This window comes from Triticum aestivum, chromosome 4D (genome assembly GCF_018294505.1).
Source record: "Triticum aestivum cultivar Chinese Spring chromosome 4D, IWGSC CS RefSeq v2.1, whole genome shotgun sequence".
Taxonomy (NCBI): Eukaryota; Viridiplantae; Streptophyta; class Magnoliopsida; order Poales; family Poaceae; genus Triticum; species Triticum aestivum.
The window spans coordinates 73,746,208-73,765,085 of record NC_057805.1 but is presented as its reverse complement, the minus strand read 5'-3'; the positions used below and the strand labels follow the sequence as shown (position 1 = coordinate 73,765,085).

The window sequence follows — 18,878 nt, the reverse complement described above, 5'->3', positions numbered from 1 at the left end:
TTTCTCGTCTGAACTATGTGGTTATCTCTCTCATCCCAAAGGTTAAAGGGGCTGATTTCATTCGTCAATTTAGACCCATTGCCCTTATGAACAATATTGCCAAATTTCCCTCCAAAGGCTTTGCCTCACGGCTGTCCCAGTGGCTCATAGGGCGATTGTGCAATATCAATCTGCCTTTAGTAAAGGTCATTTCATCTTGGATGGTATCCTTTGTCTGCACGAGGTTGTACACGATTTGCGATTTAGGGGAAGCAAGGACATCATTCTAAAACTGGATTTTGAAAAAGTCGATGACCCGGTTAGTTGGCCCTTCTTCTGTGATGTCTTATTAGCCAAAAGTTTTGAGGGGGCATATGTCCATAGTCTTATGTAGCTGGTTGGTGGGGGCCACAGGATTGTGTCTGTTAGTGGGGTTGTGGGCCCTTTCTTTAAAATGGCCGGGGCCTCAGGCAAGGACACCATATTTCTCCCATCTTGTTCAATGTTTTTGCTGATGCCTTGGTGTACATTCTCAATCGGGTTGCGGTTGCTGGGAACATCTCTCCAATTGTATCCAACATGCTGCCCTCTGGGTATTCCCAACATTCAACTAAGTTCTTTTAAGAGCGAAGTTATCCTTATTGGCTGTTCTGTTGCAGAGGAATGCAGAGTTGCTAACCAGCTTAGTTGTAACGTGGGATCGTACCCTTTTTGTCTATCTTGGCTTACCCATTTCCCCTTTTCAGTTGTGCTCCAAAGACTTTTCCCCATCCATTTAACCGGCTTAGTTGCTAACCGGCTAATTTGGTTATGCCATGGCGTGGGTGCTATTAATTCCTCTGGTAATAAGAAAAAATATTGGCTAGTTGAATGGTCTATCATGTGTCGTCTAAAAAACCTTGGGGGGTTGGATGTCACTAACACTTCTATTATGAATTTTGGTATCCAGCAAATCGACCATTTCTCTCGCCCCCGCGTCGCCCTCCCGCTAGGGCGGCTCGGGTGGAAACCCTAGCCCCCGCCGCCGGGCACGTCCATCCTCCCCTCCCCTCTGCCGCCGCTAGAGGAGGTCGCCGGGCGAAGCCCCAGGTGGCTGATGGCGGCGGCGGAGGCTCTCTTCCCTCCCGGGCCAGATCAGGTGAGGCGGGTCACCCATGGCGCCGGGGCGCTCTCCTCCGATCTGCGTCGCGGCGGCGCGTCTAGGCGACGGCGCAAGGCAGCGGCGTGGTGCTGGGCGGGGGCGGCGGAGCTGCTAGGCTCCGAGGAAGATCTGGTGGCGCCGATCGTTCGATGGGCTCGCGGGGTCATGGCGGCCTTGGTCGCGGTGGCCGGCGGCTCGGCCTGTCAGCGGCGGCTGGATCCCGGGGCGGCGGCCCTGGAAGGTGGCGGCAGGTGAAGCTCAGGCTTCCCGCGGCGGCATGGCGTGGTGCTATCCCTATCCAAGGCGGATCTGCACCGCCGATCTCGTGGTTTTGCTGCGGATTGGTTCAGATCAGACACGGTGATGAGTGCGCGGGATCATCTCGGCGGCTCTCGCGGTTTGGCGAGGTGGGGTGAGAGCCCTCCTCCCGGGCTCCAGTGGTGGCGCACTCAGGCAGTGGCCGGTGCGCCAGGACTCCTACGGTGGCACTGCTGTTGCGGTTGGTCGCCGGATCTAGGCGGCTAGATCTAGGGCTTTGAAGGCGGTCGAGACAGTGCATAGGTTGTCGGGTGGATTTCTTGGGAGGGATCCAGGTGAAAACTTGGTCTTCGGTCATTGGCCGGAGCCGGTGATGACGATGCCCTTATCATCGTTTCCTTCATGAAGGCTGATCGGATGACGGCGGCATTCATGTGTCGTTACCCCCTTGGGGGCGGCATTCTTGGAGTGGCACTTGGGCCCGAGGGACCAGCGGATGGCTTCTTCGGTGGAGCGGTGTTTATTTCTACGTATTCATGGCGGCGGTTCTCGGCGGCATGGAGCAGTGGAGGCTTGGCATCAGATGTGTGGCATGGACACGCGCAGGAGGTCGACGTTGTCTGGCGTCGTGGTGGCGTCGATGGCAGAGAGGCCTGACAATGTCGATGCATCAGTACATGCTTTGAGGATGGATCGAGGGAAGACGGAGGTGACGGCCCTTTGCAGCGTGTGCGTGTGGTACTCACTGAGAGTGCGCCGGACCGGAGTGTTACCCAGTCCCGCCTATGGCTTGGATGGGACATCCAGCGTTAGATGTTAGGCTTTTATGCGATGTCTGTTTGGTATTTGGCCCGGACATTCGGCACCTCTTCATCAAGAGGATAGGAGTAGCGACAGATGTCGTCTAGATGGTGGCCTCAGGCTTACTGTTGTATTCTTTGTAAGGTCTTTGTGAATAATAAATAATATGTCCGCATGCATCTTCCAGATGTAGAGGCGGGGGGTGATTCCTCCTTTTCTAAAGAAAACACTTCTATTATGAATAAATGCCTTATCATCCAGTGGTGGGGAATCTTGCATATGAAGCCTCGGTCCTGCGGTTTGACATCCTTAAGGCAAAATACTTTCCAAAATGGCCACCCCTTGCTTGAGGTCTGGCGGCTCCCATTTTTGGCGTCAACTGATCAAAGTCCGCAATGATTTTGGCTCCCTTAATAGATTTGTGGTGGGCGATGGGGCCTCAACTCATTTTTGCTTGATTGGTGTGGTGATAGTCCTCTCGGTTTGTCACTCCCGGTGCTTTTGTTTTATCGTGCCACTCCTGGGATTTCCATCTTGGATCTCTCTCGTAATAATTGGGATTTGGTTTTTCTTCGAGCCTTGTCTCTTGAAGAGTTGGATGACTGGCATCACTTGCTGTCGTTTTCCCCTTGCTCTCGGAGACTAAGGACTCGGTGACCTAACCCCATACTGCTTCGGGCAGCTTTTCTGTTAAGTCTCTTTATTCCAAGCTGGTCCAAGGTTCATCGACTTTTCGGTACAAGGATGTGCTAGGACCCCTTTGAAAGTTAAGATTTTTATGTGGCAAGCCATGAGGGGCAAACTTCATGCTGCTGTCCAAATTTGTAAGAGGAATGGCCCGGGATCTGAGTTATGCGCTTTGTGCGGCTGCACCAAGGACACGGACCATATCATCTTCAAATGTGACTTAGCTGCCATGTTCTGGTGCTGCATCCAGTCGTGCTTTGATGTTAATGGGCCTCTAATTCCTTTGCGGAGTTACGGGACGGCCCTTCTTGGCAAGTTAGACGCTTATTCTGGTTGGGTTCTCGGCCGTTTGCTGGGTGTTGTGAACTACTAGGAACAAATTTACGATTGCGCATATTTACCTAACAAATCTGCTGATTCTATCTTCAAACTTATGTCTTTGTTACAACAATGGAAATGATTGACTAAGGATTGCAACATGGAGGCCACCGAGCTGCTGATCTCTCCGTGTAAGGCCCACGGCGATCTTCATCTGCCACACGGATCAGGCCGCGTTGTCCTAGGGATGCGTTGGTGCTTTCCCGGTCAGCGTCCTTTTCCTTGTTTTGCTCGTAGGTAGTGGCCTGCATGCCTCCCTGGTTTGTTATTACTGCTGTGTCAGCCGTTAAACTGTTCAGTAGTGACTCTGGAAAATCTGGTATTCCAGAAATGCCAAAGTTTTCAAGTAACAATCACCAAGCGTAAACGACGTCATGAGAAACATCATAGATGATCTGACACAATAGTCCAGCTTATGAAAGCTGAGCTACATCGAAGTCTGTCTCTCAGCCTACACATCCAACAGAGGCAGCATGTGTTTCTGGTTCCTTCCATTCCAGTGAACATGACTCTAAACTTGAATCATCTTCAACATGTTTTATCTCTTGTATTTCTGCTTGCTAGCTATTGTATTATATGGATGGGTATGAGAAGTGAAGGAAGAAAGTAATGCTTGCTAGTAGCTTCTTATATCATACTTCATGAGCCTTTGGGTAAGTGCTGCATGCTGTAACATGCATGTAAAGAAAAATGTTCTGCAATGTTGATTCAATGCAAGATTCCTGCTGCTCTATCTACTACTGAAGATATATCATAACTTCTTGTTGGAAGTTTTATTTATTTATTGAGATGTTGTTGGGAGAATTTACTAATCATACAGATACTGTGGCAATGACATCTAGCTACACAGAATCTGATTTTAGGCCTCTCAGGCGACAACTTCCAGATGACAAAAGAACCAAAGATCCCATAAAGTACCAGCACACACAGCTAGCTGTACCACAAGCCTTGGCGTACCTGCTGATGCAACAAATACTAGGAAAAATTGAGCTTACATTCTTCGTCCGATAAATACATATGTAAAAAAAGACACGATCTAAAAGATTGGTGCACGAACTAGAGAGTGCGCTTGAAGGGATCGCTTAGGCCGCGGACGTTCCAACACAACATGTGATTTACTGTATTTGTCTGTTTATACAATATACACGTACATGTTCAGTTGCAAGTTACTAGGACGTGCGTAATCAAGAGAGAGGTCTCTAGAGTCTAGACCTTCTACATCTTACCGTCCTCGCAATCAGCTTCTTCAATTCAACGGATTATAAGTTAATAACAAAATAAGATGGTTAGTTAATAACAAGTTACTCACAGAAACACTTTGTAGACAAACTGGCAAAGGAGAAATGATCACACAACAGCTCACTCTGCAACCTTCAGAACAAACTGAACTGAACAATTTGCAGTTAGCAGTTTCATGCATTGCCAGGACCAAAGGCTTGCTTAGTAATAATAATCTACATTAGCACCTAGTTTCTTCCAAAGCAAAACACAGAGCCTGCCATATCATGAGTTCATGACGTAGCAACTTGGGATTGGGGGGAGCCGGCGGGGAGCTGGCACGTCAGCTAGCATCATAGACAGAAGAGGCAAGGGGCTCTGAAGGTTGTGGTATTGGCGGCCAGGGACTTTGGCAGCAGAGGAGGATGATGACTTTGTAGGCGGCAGACCAGCTGTACTCTGATCCTTTAAACTCTGACTGATGGTGCATACCGCTGTCAAACAATGTCATCTGTTACTACTTCATCGTCGTCAGCAGCAGCATATGTGTTTCTGATCCCTCTCATTCCAATGGACAAGGCAATAAACTTGAATCATCTTCAGCTTGCTCTCTCTCTCTCTCTCTCTCTCTCTCTCTTGTATTTTCTGCTTGCTAGTATATGGACGGATATAAGAATGACGGGAATAAGTAATGCTACTCCCTCTTATATCATGACCTCATGAGCCTTTGGGTAAGTGCTGCATGTTGTAACATGTAAAGAGAAACCTTCTTCAATGTTAATTTAATGCAAGATTCCAGCTGCTCTATGTACTACTGAAGATGTATCAGAAGTTCTTGTTGGGAGAATTTACTGATCTTAGAGACGCTGTGGCAATGACATCTAGTTGCGCAAAATCTGATTTTAGGCTCTTGTCCCAGGAAAAAGCCTCCAGATGAAAAAAAAATACAAGATCCCATAAGGTACCACGTACCAGCACAGCACAGCTAGCTCTACAAGAAGCCTCGGCACACATACTGATGCAAAAAATACTATAGAAAGAAAAAATATCTTGCATAATTATTCCTGCGAAACGTACAAAGTATCAACTTAGCTATTGGCCATGTACACAAAGCTGCCACCAAACTTAGAAAAATTCAAACTTAGCAGTGACTTTTGGGATGGATATACAGGAGTGCATGATCAGCGGCCATGGCTTGATTTCAGAGTATAAAACAAACTAAAGACAGAAAGAGCACGCAGGTGCTAGTAGCAGCCATCATTCTGCCCTCCTACAAACCAGAGCTGATCCCTGGAAATGATATGGGACAACCATGGTACATGTCCCCAGAACACAGACCATTTGCCAGTGGTCAAACTTGCTCTACGGCCTCCTTGACGGATCAGATGCGGAACCAGCCAAAACCGTCGTCGTCAAGGACAAAGAAGGCAAGGACACCACCATCACAAACCTGACGAAGGAGGTACTCGTCCAGATTGTTTCGATCCCTACATCGCGCGCCCTCTCGACTAACCTCGCCAACATGTTCTCCTCCAGATCACGCTCACGCATCAACAACCTTCGTGTCTCTCTCACAAACGCGCAGAAGGGTAAGCAAAGTGTGGCGGCTTACTTCGCCCACATGAGATCTCTGGCAGATGAATTAGCGGTTGCTGCCCGTCCCCTGCAAGACGATGAGCTGATTTCCCATATCCTCTCTTGTTTGGACATGGACTACCAGCCACTCATCTCCGCCCTCGACGTCTGCACCGAGCCACTCACCCTCGACCACCTCTTTGCGCTTATGTCCAACTTCGAGACCAACGGGTCGAGCTGTTTCAGGGCGCCGCCGGCAACTTCAAATCTTCTGCGAATGTTGCTGCACGCGGTGGCTGTCGCTCGTCCAAAGGTTATCGTGGCCCATATCGAAACAATTCTGGTGGATCACCTGGTGGTGGTGGCGGCGGCTACAACCAGCAAAACAACGGCTGTGGCCACAACCAGCAAGGAGGCGGCTAGAACCGTGCTACACGGACGACAAATATTGCACCATTCGTGCACGACCTTGTTAATCTAGCGGCACATGCATGGGAGTCAAAGGACAGCAGCCGCTCGATTAACTGGTCGTCCAAGCATCGGGCGTCAGTATCGTCCGCTGTGCAGTTTCACGGCTACAACCATGGTGGTGGTGGCTACCACCAGCAAGGTGGCGGTGGCGATGGTAGCAATAACCGCTCGGGAAATGGGCGCCCCTTCTACACCAACAACAGGGGCCGCCAAGGAGGAGGACAACATCTGAACGATTTTCAGACGACACAGTACATCAAGCTGTCCATGCATTGATCAAATACTGGATAGCACCGTTAATTCGTCCATCGTTCAAAGTTCGTGCGGTCAACTGTCGTCCACAGAGTAGTTTCGCCTGTTCAGTACAACTCATCTCGAGGATACGACATCGATGATTTTGGTCCCTGCCAAATCTGCAAGAAACCCAATCATATTGCCAAAAATTGCAATTGGCGCTATGCCGAGGACAACAACTATAAAAAAAACGAGTGGCCACAGCTGCAGAGAATTCATATGGAGTTGACACAAATTGGTATGTTGACAGCGGTGCTACATGTTAAACACATGATATGTTGTGCACCCGGCGCACCAGGTTGTTAGGATAGCTAGATAGAGATAGGTTGTTTCTTTCCTTTCTCTCCAAGTTCTATCCCTTCCTTGAATATCTCCTTATCATATGTAATCTCAACAATGTATGCGCTATGGTTGGGAGGTGCGCCCCACTCTATATAACACGAACCCATCGGCCTCAACAGGCTAAGACGTTTCCAGCTGTCGCACATGGTAGTCAGAGCCATCCTTTTCCCATCTAAGCTCCATACGAACTCCATCTAGCCCTAGCCATGTCTTCCTCCTCCGACGCCTCCCAAACCAGCCTCAATGGCCAGGTTACCGAGAAGCTGACGCGCACGAACTATGTGCTATGGCGCACGCAAGTCATTCCCCAGCTGCGTGGCGCCGGTGTCTTCGGCTATGTCGATGGCACTCAGCCGGAGCCGGCGAAACTCCTCGTCACCACCGACAAGGACGGCAAGGAGACTTCATCGCCCAACCCTCTCCACCCAATCTGGGTCAGGGAGGATCAGCAGGTCCTCGGATACCTGCTGAACAATCTGACGCGCGAGGTGCTGCTCACGGTGACCACGGTCACCACCGCGGGCGCGCTCTGGACGACGCTCGTCGGCATGTTCTCCTCGCAATCTGCTAGCCGCATCAACAACATCCGAACTTCCCTCATCAACACGCAGAAGGGGAACCTCTCCGTCGCCTCCTACTTCGCCGCCATGCGCGGCTACGCCGACGAGCTGGCCGCCGCGGGCAAGGCGATCTCCGATGACGAGCTCGCCTCCTACATCATCCACGGGCTCGACGCCGACTATCAGCCCCTGGTCTCTGCCCTAGACGCTCGCGTCACCGAGGTAACACTTGATGAGCTCTTTGCTATGCTATCCAACTTCGATCAGCGCATGGCTCACTTCCAAGGATCCGGCGGCGGCGGCTTAAAATCTTCTGCCAACGTGGTCACTCGCGGGCGGGGCGGCGGCTCCCGATCGCGTGGTCCATCGCGCAACAAGGGTAGGTCTGGTGGCGGCAACCGTGGCGCCACGCCACCCCAATCTGGTGGCCGCGGTCGCCGTCGACGCGGTGCTGGCGGTGGCGGCAGGAACCGCCCAGACACTCCCCGGTGCCAAATCTGCGGCAAGCCCGGGCACACAACAAAGGATTGCTGGTACCGGTATGAGGAGGACGACTACAACTCACAAGATGAGGAGAAGGTCGCTGCCGCTGCCGATGGCTCCTATGGTGTTGACACGAACTGTTACGTCGACAGCGGAGCCACGAACAACATCACCAACAAGCTCGAGAAAGTTACCATGAAGGAGAAGTACCGTGGCAAGGATCAAATCCACACTGCCAGCGGAGAAGGTATGAGTATAAGTCACTTTGGTCACTCAATATTTCGTACCCCTAATCGCAACATTCATCTTCGAAATTTTTTGCATGTTCCTAGTGCCAACAAAAGTCTTCTTTCTGTCCATAGAATTGCCATTGACAATCATGTCTTTCTTGAATTTCACCCTTACTTCTTTTTGATCAAGGATCAGGCAACGAGGACAATTCTCTATCGCGGTAGATGTGTTGGTGGCCTCTATCCGTTGATTCCGGAGTTTAGAAGACAAAATAAACAAGCTTGTGGTGCTATCAAGCTTTCCTCCACACGATGCCATGATCGTTTAGGACATGCTTCTTTTTCTTTAGTTGAAAGGTTGCTCAGGAAAAATAAGCTCCCGTTTGTTGGTGAGCGTCATAATGAAACAATTTGTGATTCATGTCAGAGAGCTAAAAGTCATCAGTTGCCTTACCAAATTTCTACAAGTGTTTCTACCAAACCATTACAGTTAATTTTTTTCTGATGTTTGGGGTCCTGCCCCCACTTTTGTTGGTCGACACGATTATTATGTTAGCTTCATCGATGACTTTAGCAAATTTTCTTGGATCTATCTCTTAAAGAAACGATCTGACGTGTTCCAAGTTTTCAAAAAAATTCAAGCTCTCGTTTAACGAAAATTTGACAGCAAGATCATTGTTGTCCAATCCGACTGGGGAGGGGAGTACGAAAAAATGAACTCCTTCTTCCAGACACTCGGAATTTCACACCACGTCTCATGCCCTCATGCTCACCAGCAAAATGGGTCAGCCGAACGAAAGCATCGGCACATAGTTGAAGTTGGCCTTGCCCTTTTAGCAGGTGCCTCCATGCCTCTTAAATTTTGGGACGAGACTTTTCTCACTGCCGTGCATATCATAAACATGCTTCCAAGTCGTGTCATCAATCATGAAACTCCGGTAGAACGGCTACTCCACACCAAACCAGACTATAAGTCTCTTCGTGTTTTTGGGTGTGCATGTTGGCCCAACCTACGTCCCTACAATAATCGCAAAATCATGTTCGATCAAAACAGTGCGTCTTCATTGGCTACAGTGCTCAACACAAGGGGGTCAAGTGCCTCGATGTCTTCACGGGACGTGTTTACATATCCGGTGATGTAGTCTTTGATGAAACAAAATTTCCCTTCGCTGATCTTTACCCTAATGCCGGTGCTCGTCTTGGAGAAGAAATCCTTCTCTTACCACCGCATCTCACTAGTTTTGATCAAGGGGGACAAAATGTTGATGATCATTTGCTGACTAACTCACCTAATGGCATGCATGAGCGCTGTGTTGATGAAACAGGAGAAAACTGTGAAGAAAATGAAGCAAATGGTGCAAAATTTGGGTTATATCCCATGTGTCCCGTGGCAGGAGACAGATCCGCCTCAGGATCGGCAGCGGCTCAGGCGACAGGATCTGCCTCGGGATCGGCAGCGGTGCAGGAGATCGGATCCTCCTCGGGATTAGCCGCCGCAGAGGGGACAGGCGCAGGCGCACGCGCCTCTGCGCTGGAATCACGCCGCGACGACCCCGCGCCAGACACGCGGCCTCCTCCAAGTGGCGCGCGATATGGCGCCCAACCGGTCATGTACAAGCAGCGGGACGCGGCACGCGCCAGGGAGGGCGCGGACCCAGTGGGTCCACCCACGAGCGGTGGGCCGACCGACACCAGGGAGGGCGTGGACCCAGCGGGTCCCCCCACGAGCGGTGGGCCGACCGGCACTGAAGCAGAGGTGCGGGGCTTGGGATCCTCTGTGCCTCGCGTGGACGCGGTGCTTCAGCGGTTGGCCACAGAAGATCCGGCCAGCTCTGCGGCCGCTGGAGCTGCTGCCGCGACAGGATCCTCCTCGGGATCAGTTGCAACTGCAGCTGATGATCCTGCCTTCCCTGGATCCTCTGCGGCTATGGACTCTGCTGCTCCACCGTCGCGACGCACACGGCTGCAACAAGGGATTACTCAACCGGTAAATTACAAACATATAACTAAATATGGTTTGGTCTGTTCCACAGGAGAACCAGATGAGCGAAAAACCCTTGATGCAGCACTTTGTGATGATAAGTGGAAGAAGGCAATGAATGAAGAGTACATGGCACTAAAGAAAAACAAAACATGGCACCTGGTTCCTCCACAGCAAGGTAAAAATTTAATTGATTGCAAGTGGGTTTTCAGAATTAAGAGGAGATCTGATGGAACCATTGATCGCTATAAGGCTAGGCTAGTTGCAAAAGGCTTCAAACAGCGATATGGTATAGACTATGAGGATACCTTTAGTCCTGTGGTAAAAGCTGCAACTATTCGCCTTGTTTTGTCCATTGCTGTTTCCAGAGGTTGGAGTCTCAGGCAGCTTGATGTTCAGAACGCGTTTCTTCATGGTGTTCTGGAAGAGGATGTGTACATGAAACAACCTCCTGGGTTTGAAAGTAAGCATGCTCCCTCCTATGTGTGCAAGCTTGATAAAGCTCTATATGGATTAAAGCAAGCTCCAAGGGCGTGGTACTCTCGTCTCTGTCACAAGATGCAAAAACTTGGATTTGTTCCCTCTAAATCAGACACATCATTATTTATTTATAACAGATCCAATACATGCATATTTGTTCTCATCTATGTTGATGATATTATTGTGACCAGCTCATCTGATGAAGCAATCAGAGGTCTCTTAAAGGACTTGAGTGCAGATTTTGCGTTAAAGGATCTTGGAGACTTGCATTTCTTTCTTGGGATTGAGGTAAAGAAGCATCAGAACGGACTTCATCTCTCTCAATCAAAGTATGCAGCCGATCTGGTTAAAAAGGCAGGATTGCAAGGTTGTAAACCATCACTCACTCCACTATCCAGCTCAGAAAAATTGTCCCTCACAGAAGGTAAACTTTTGGGCCAGGAAGATAGCACAAAATATAGAAGCCTTGTAGGAGCTCTTCAGTATCTCCTGATCTATCTTTTGCTGTTAACAAAGTCTGCCAGTTTTTGCATGCACCTACTGATGTTCACTTGACAGCTGCCAAGCGCATAGTCAGATATGTCAAAAATACTCTAAACATAGGTCTAAATTTCAGCAAGTCATCTTCTACACTTGTCAGTGCCTTTTCTGATTCTGACTGGGCAGGATGCCTGGATGACAGGCGCTCAACAGGTGGTTTTGCAGTATTTTTGGACCTAATTTAATATCATGGTGTGCACGCAAACAGGCTACTGTATCCAGGTCAAGTACTGAGGCAGAGTACAAAGCATTAGCAAATGCTACAGCTTAAATCATATGGGTGCAGTCTATGTTGAAAGAGCTTGGGGTGAAAAGCAAACAAGCTCCATGCTTGTGGTGTGACAACCTTGGTGCTACTTACCTTTCTGCTAATCCTGTGTTCCATGCCAGAACAAAGCACATCGAGATAGATTTTCATTTTGTCAGAGAGAGAGAGTTGCTCAAAAGCAACTTGACATCAGGTTTGTGCATTCCAAGGATCAGATTGCAGATGGATTTACCAAGCCTTTGCCCACAAGGAGTTTTGAAGAATTCAAGCATAATCTCAACTTAATGAAGTTGTGATTAAGGGAGGGTGTTAAACACATGATATGTTGTGCACCCCGGCGCACCAGGTTGTTAGGATAGCTAGATAGAGATAGGTTGTTTCTTTCCTTTCTCTCCAAGTTCTATCCCTTCCTTGAATATCTCCTTATCATATGTAATCTCAACAATGTATGCGCTATGGTTGGGAGGTGCGCCCCACTCTATATAACACGAACCCGTCAGCCTCAACAGGCTAAGACGTTTCCAGCTATCGCATACTACAGATCATATTACTAGCGAACAAGATAAAGTAACCATGCACGAGAAGCATCATGGCCATGACCAAGTTCACACCGCCAGTGGAACAGGTATGCAGATTAGTCATATTGGTCGTTCTATTATCAAAACCCCGTATAAAAATCTACATCTAAAAAAATTGCACATCCCAAGTGCTTCGCAAAATTTTCTTTCTGTTCATCACATTGCCATTGACAGTAAAGTTTTTCTAGAGTTTCATCCTTTCTTCTTTTTGATCAAAGATCAGGTCACGAGGAGAATTCTCTATTGAGGTAGATGTGTGCAAGGGCTCTACCCATTGATTCCTTCCTTTAGAAGCTCAAATAAACAAGCATATGGTGTCACTAAACTTTCATCGGAGAGATGACATACTCGCGACATCCTTCTTTTATTATAGCTCAACAAGTGCTTAGAAATAATCAGCTCATGTTTGTTGGTGAGCATAGTAGTGAAACAATTTGTGATTCATGTCAGAGGGCTAAGTCCCATCAGTTGCCATATTCTATTTCTACTAGTGTTTCTATTCAACCATTGCAACTTGTCTTTTCTGATGTGCGGGGTCCTTCTCCAACTTCTGTTGGTCGTCACACTTATTATGTTAGTTTTATTGATGACTATAGCAAACATACATGGATTTACCTTCTCAAGAAACGATCCGATGTCTTTCAAGATTTTCAAAACTTTCAAGCACTTGTTGAACGAAAATTTGATCATAAAATTATTGCCCTCCAATCTGATTGGGGGTGGTGAATATGAGAAACTCAAAAATTCTTGCTTTCAACAATTAGGTATTTCTCATCATGTCTCTTTGTCCCCATTCTCATCAACAGAATGGTTTCGCTGGACACAAACATAGACACATTGTTGAGGTAGGATTAGCTCTTCTTGCACGTTCCTCCATGCCTCTTATGTTTTGGGACGAAGCGTTCTTGACTGATGTTTACCTTATCAACATGCTTCCTAGTCGTGTCATCAACAATGAAATTTTGGTAGAACGATTGCTTCATACTATACCAGATTATAAATCTTTTCGAGTTTTTGGGTATGCATGTTGGCCCAATCTTCGTCCCTACAACAATCGTAAGCTCATGTTTCGCTCCAAACAATGTGTTCTTCTCGGGTATAGTCCACACCATAAAGGGGTCAAGTGTCTTGATGTTCCAACTGGTCGTGTCTATATCTCTCGTGATGTGGTTTTTGATGAGACATTTTTCCCTTTGCACATCTTCATCCTAATGCAGGCGCTCTCCTTTGCAAAGAGATCCTCCTTTTGTCTCATTTAAACTGGCATTGATCACGAGGGTGATAATTATGATGATCAATGACTAATCCTACTACTAATTCTGGACGTGAGCTACAGGATGTTACTGATGATACAGGTGGACTAGAAGAAAATCCTCGCGAAATTGGTGAAAATCCAACCCCAAATGAGCATTATCACATGTGTATCCCGACGGGGAACAAATACGAAGCAGAATCCACCCCGGGATCGTCACGCTTGCAGTCTGCTGAATCGCCTTCGGGATTCGCTCCACGCCAGGACGCGGCAGTCACATACTTGGACCCGGCCATGTCTTCTCCATTCACGTGTCAGCCTGCTACTCCACGAGCCGCCTCGCGTTTTCCGGGCGAACCGCGTGCCATGCGTGCCCCCACTGGCAATAATGCTTTTGGGTCCAGTATGGCCCAACCCTCGGCTGCCGTGCAATCATTGGCGCATGATGGAGGCCTGGGATCGTCTGTGCCACTCTGCACAACCACAACCTAGGAAAAATCACAGAAAGTACGCCGTGACAGGATCAGCCTGATGCGACTACTTCAGGATTGTGTGCACCAAGTGCTGCCGCTTCTTCATCGCATGTTTCAGGATATGGGTACATGCATTCGGATCTTGTGTGCAACCTGCAGGTTGTGTAGGATTGCCTATGCCTACCCGTACAAGGTTACAAAAGGGAGTTATTCAACCTGTTAATAATAAGCATATTACAAAATATGGCTTAGCTTGTTCCACAGGAGAACCGAATAATCTTGAATAAGCACTTGGTGGTGCACGGTGGAAAAAGGCAATGGAGGAAGAATATCTTGCACTTCAGAAGAACAAAACTTGGCATTTGGTTCCTCCACAAAAGGGTAAAAATCCAATTGATTGCAACTGGGTCTATAGAATTAAGAGAAAGTCCGATGGAACTATCGATTGTTATAAGGCCAGAGTTGTTGCGAAAGGTTTTAAACAAAGGTGTGGTATTGATTATGAGGATAACTTTAGTCCATTTGTCAAAGTTGCAACTATTCGTCTTGTCTTGTCCATGGTTGTATCTAGGGGCTGGAGTCTCCGACGGCTAGATGTGTGCAGAATGCATTTCTTCATGGTGATCTGGAAGAGGAAGTATACATGAAACAACCACCTGGTTTTCAAGACAAGAATGCTCCTTTTCGTGTGTGTAGACTTGACAAAGCAATTTATGGTCTAAAGCATGCTCCCATTGCATGGTATTCTCATTTGAGCATCAAATTGTAGAAACTTGGTTTTGTTCCCTCCAAGTCTCACACATCATTGTTTATTTATAGTATGTCAAATACATCCATATTTGTGCTTATATATGTTGATGACATCATTGTTACAAGTTCTTCTCATCAGGCAGTGACATGATTGCTAAAGGACTTAAATTTTGAGTTTGGTCATAAGGATTTAGGGGACTTGATTTTTTTCCTTGGCATTGAAGTAAAAAGAACTAGGGAGGGTCTTCATCTCTCTCAAGAGAAATATGCATATGATCTTCTGGCTAGAGTTGGCATGCAGGATTGTAAACCATGTCCAACACATTTATCGAGCACAGAAAAATTGTCTCTTACAGAAGGGGAGCTCTTGAATCAAGAAGATGGTACTAAATACAGGAGTATAGTTGGTGCACTTCAGTACATGACTCTTATTAGGCCTGATATTTCATTTGCTCTCAATAAAGTATGTCAGTTTCTTCATGCACCTACCACAGCACACTGGACGGCTGCAAAGCGTATACTGAGATATATTAAAAATGGTCCAAGTATTTGTCTGACATTTAGCAAGTCATTATCCACTCTTGTTAGTGCTTTCTCTGACTCTGACTGAGCAGGGTGCCTTGATGATAGGCGAGCAATAGGTGGTTTTTTGCAGTGTTTTATGGACCAAAATTAATCTCATGGTGTGCAAAGAAACATGCTATAGTTTCAAGGTCTGGTACAAAAGCAGAATACAAAGCCCTAGCAAATGCTACAGCAGAAATCATTTGGGTTTGGTCCATGCTAAAGGAACTTGGAGTAAGTCGTGGATAGACTCCTTGTTTATGGTATGATAATCTTGGTGCCACATACCTTTCTACTAATCCTGTTTTTCATGCTTGGACAAAACATATTGAGATATATTTTCACTTTGTTCGTGAAAGAGTTGCTAATAAACAACTAAAAATCAGATTAGTTCACTCTAGAGATCAGATTGCAGATGCCTTCACTAAAGCATTGCCTACAAGGAGTTTTGAATCTCAAGCGTAAACTCAACTTAGCTCCGCTATGATTAAAGGAGGGTGTTAAAAGGATAGTTTTGTATGTGTTAGGAGCTCTCTCTCTCTCTCTCTCATTCATTCATTATGTATTCTATCCGAATACCTCCTGTAATAGATCTCCTCTTCTCTGTTTTGGATTCCAAGCTGTATCAGACTCTGTATATTTACGTGAGGCTTCTCTCGCATATATAAACAGGAAACCGTCGGCCTGATTGGCAACAACGTTACATCCAATTTTACAAGCTGATCTCTGAAAATGATCCGTACATGTCCCCATAACACAGACCATTCACCGTGGACAAACTTATTTCCAACCATTTACAAGCACAACTGTCGTTTTCCATTCCTAAACAATATTTGAACTTTTTTTTTGATAAAGGGCGTTTTTATTATCTCAAAATGTAGCATCAAAGTGATACAAAGCATTAAGAGTATCACCCGGCCTCTGCATAATTAGGATGCACACAACAAACACCAGTAGTTTGATAAATAGAAAGATAAAAGACCGATAATTCAGCAAAAATAGAGTCCATAGACCGACACTATGCCCATGTCGAAAGAGATGGTGGACCGAGCCGGAGATTATGCTGCCATCCATGTTGGGTAAAAACCTCTGTAGCCACCTGCTCCAACAGCGTACACACCGCCTTGAACAGCGGTTGGTACTCCGCTCGTTGTAGCGTACACCACGTACGAAGCGAGTGCGTACAACGGAAAATAACCTGCAAAGGAGAAACAGTTTTGTTATTAAAAACAACATCAGTTCTACATAGCCAAAGCGACCATAGTAAGGCATACGCTCCCACCCTTATTAGCGTTTTGTATCTATTTGGAATACCGTCCAGCAAATGACCAAAAATATTGGCAACACTTGTGGGCGGATACAAATTTGACGCTATTTGGATGGCTGACCACGTAGAACGCGCAAACTTACAGTGAAAAAAGAGGTGTTTGATTGTCTCGTCGTGAGTACAAAAACAACACTTCTTACTTCCCGACCAGTTGCGTCGTGCGAGGTTATCTTTTGTTAGCACAACTCCCCTACGGAGATACCACATGAATATTTTGACTTTAAGTGGTACCTTCGCTTTCCAATTTTTTTGTTATTTCTCATCGGTACCTCAGAATGCGTGAGTGCACGATACATAGAGTCTACTGTGAAAGACCCCGATGTAGTAAGGTTCCAGCGAAACACATCACGACCTTGTGTCAGGATAATCGAATCCAGACGGGACAATAGATTATTCCATGACATAAGTCGGGTGCCAATCAAATCCCGCCTGAACGAAATATTTGGCGGGGATGAGCTGAGCACTTGCGCAATAGTATTATTCTTATCGCGTGCAATGTTGTATAGGGCTGGGTATTGTTCTCGGAGGCTAGCATTGCCTAGCCAGATGTCTTCTCAAAAACGAATCTCCAACCCGTCCTTTATCGCAAAAGACCCAAAGCGAAAGAGATGTTTCTTTGCCTCCATTAGGCCGGCCCAAAAGTGTGAGTCTCCGGGTTTCCAATATACCTGAGACACCGCCTTTTGGCCTATATACTTATTGCGCAGCATGGTTTGCCAAACACCATCCTCAGTAATAAGTTTGAACAACCATTTACTAAGTAGGGCCTCATTCTTGACCTGCAGGTCATGAATACCGAGGCCGCCCTGGTCTTTCGGCCTACAAACCACACTCCATTTGGCCAGCCTATATTTTTTCTTTTCACCATCTCCTTGCCAAAAGAACCTGGACCTAAAATAGTCCAGTCTTTGCAAGACCCCTTTTGGGAGCTGGAAGAATGAAAGCATATAGAGAACCATATTTGTGAGGACAGAGTTTATTAAACCCAATCGTCCTCCAACCGAGAGCAACTTGCCTTTCCAGCTGCTCAAGCGTTTCTCTAGCCGCTCCTCTACATGCTTCCACTCCGCAATGGTGAGACGTCGATAATGTATTGGTATTCCCAAATATTTAATTGGGAATTGTCCATGTGCACAACCAAAAAGGTCAGCATAATCGGCCGTTGCCTCAACGGCTTCTCCAAAGCAGAACAATTCACTTTTATGGAAGTTAATCTTAAGACCCGACATTTGCTCAAACGCTGACAGCAGAAGTTTCAGGTTTCTAGCCTTGTCTAGGTCATGTTCCATAAAGAGAATTGTGTCATCGGCATATTGCAGAATAGAGAGACCACCATCCACTAGATGTGGCACTAGTCATGTAATCTGCCCGTCCTGATTTTCGCGCTCAATCAGAATAGCCAACATGTCAGCCACAATGTTAAATAACATTGGGGATATGGCATCACCCTGTCGTAGTCCTTTTTTTGTCTGAAAGTAATGGCCGACATCATCATTGACTTTGATGGCCACACTTCCTCCAGTTACAAAATTGTGGATCCACTTGCACCATTTATCGGAGAAGCCTTTCATCCTTAGGGCCTGTTGGAGGAAATACCATTTGACCTTGTCATAGGCTTTTTCAAAGTCTATTTTGAATACTACTCCACTCATGTTTTTCCGGTGCATCTCATGGACGGTCTCATGCAGGATTACTACGCCATCGAGTATGTTCCTTCCTTGCATGAAAGCTGTTTGAGATGGCCGAACAACATGGTCAGCTACCGAGTTTAATCTATTCGTCGCCACTTTGGTGAAAATCTTGAAGCTGACATTAAGGAGGCATATGGGTCTGAACTATTGAATAAGTTCGGCCTCCTTAATCTTCGGCAACAAGACAATCTCGCCAAAATTAAGTCTGAATAGGTCAAGTCGGTCGGCATGAAAACAATTGAACAAGTCCAAAAGGTCAGACTTGATGATATCCCAGAAATTCTGATAGAATTCTGCGGGGAAACCATCAGGGCCTGGAGCTTTGTTATGTTCCATTTGGAACACCGCAGCTCATACCTCCTCTTCTGAGAATGGTGCCGTTAGGATATAGTTTTCTTCTGCCGTGACATGTGGAATATCATCTATTCGGGTCTCATCAAGGGTGAAATTCCCTTCACTCGGCGCTCCGAAAAGAGATTTGAGTATTTGGTGATATACTTTTTGAGCTCCTCCTGACCTTCGATTCTCCCCTCATCTTGTTGGAGACTGTAAATACA

General features: G+C 46.8%; 1 pseudogene; it reads left to right on the top strand.

Annotated features, from left to right (window-relative positions):
- Positions 1-6,122: 6,122 nt before the first annotated feature.
- Positions 6,123-6,261, top strand: LOC123100894 (uncharacterized; annotated as a pseudogene).
- The last annotated feature ends 12,617 nt before the right edge of the window (positions 6,262-18,878 follow it).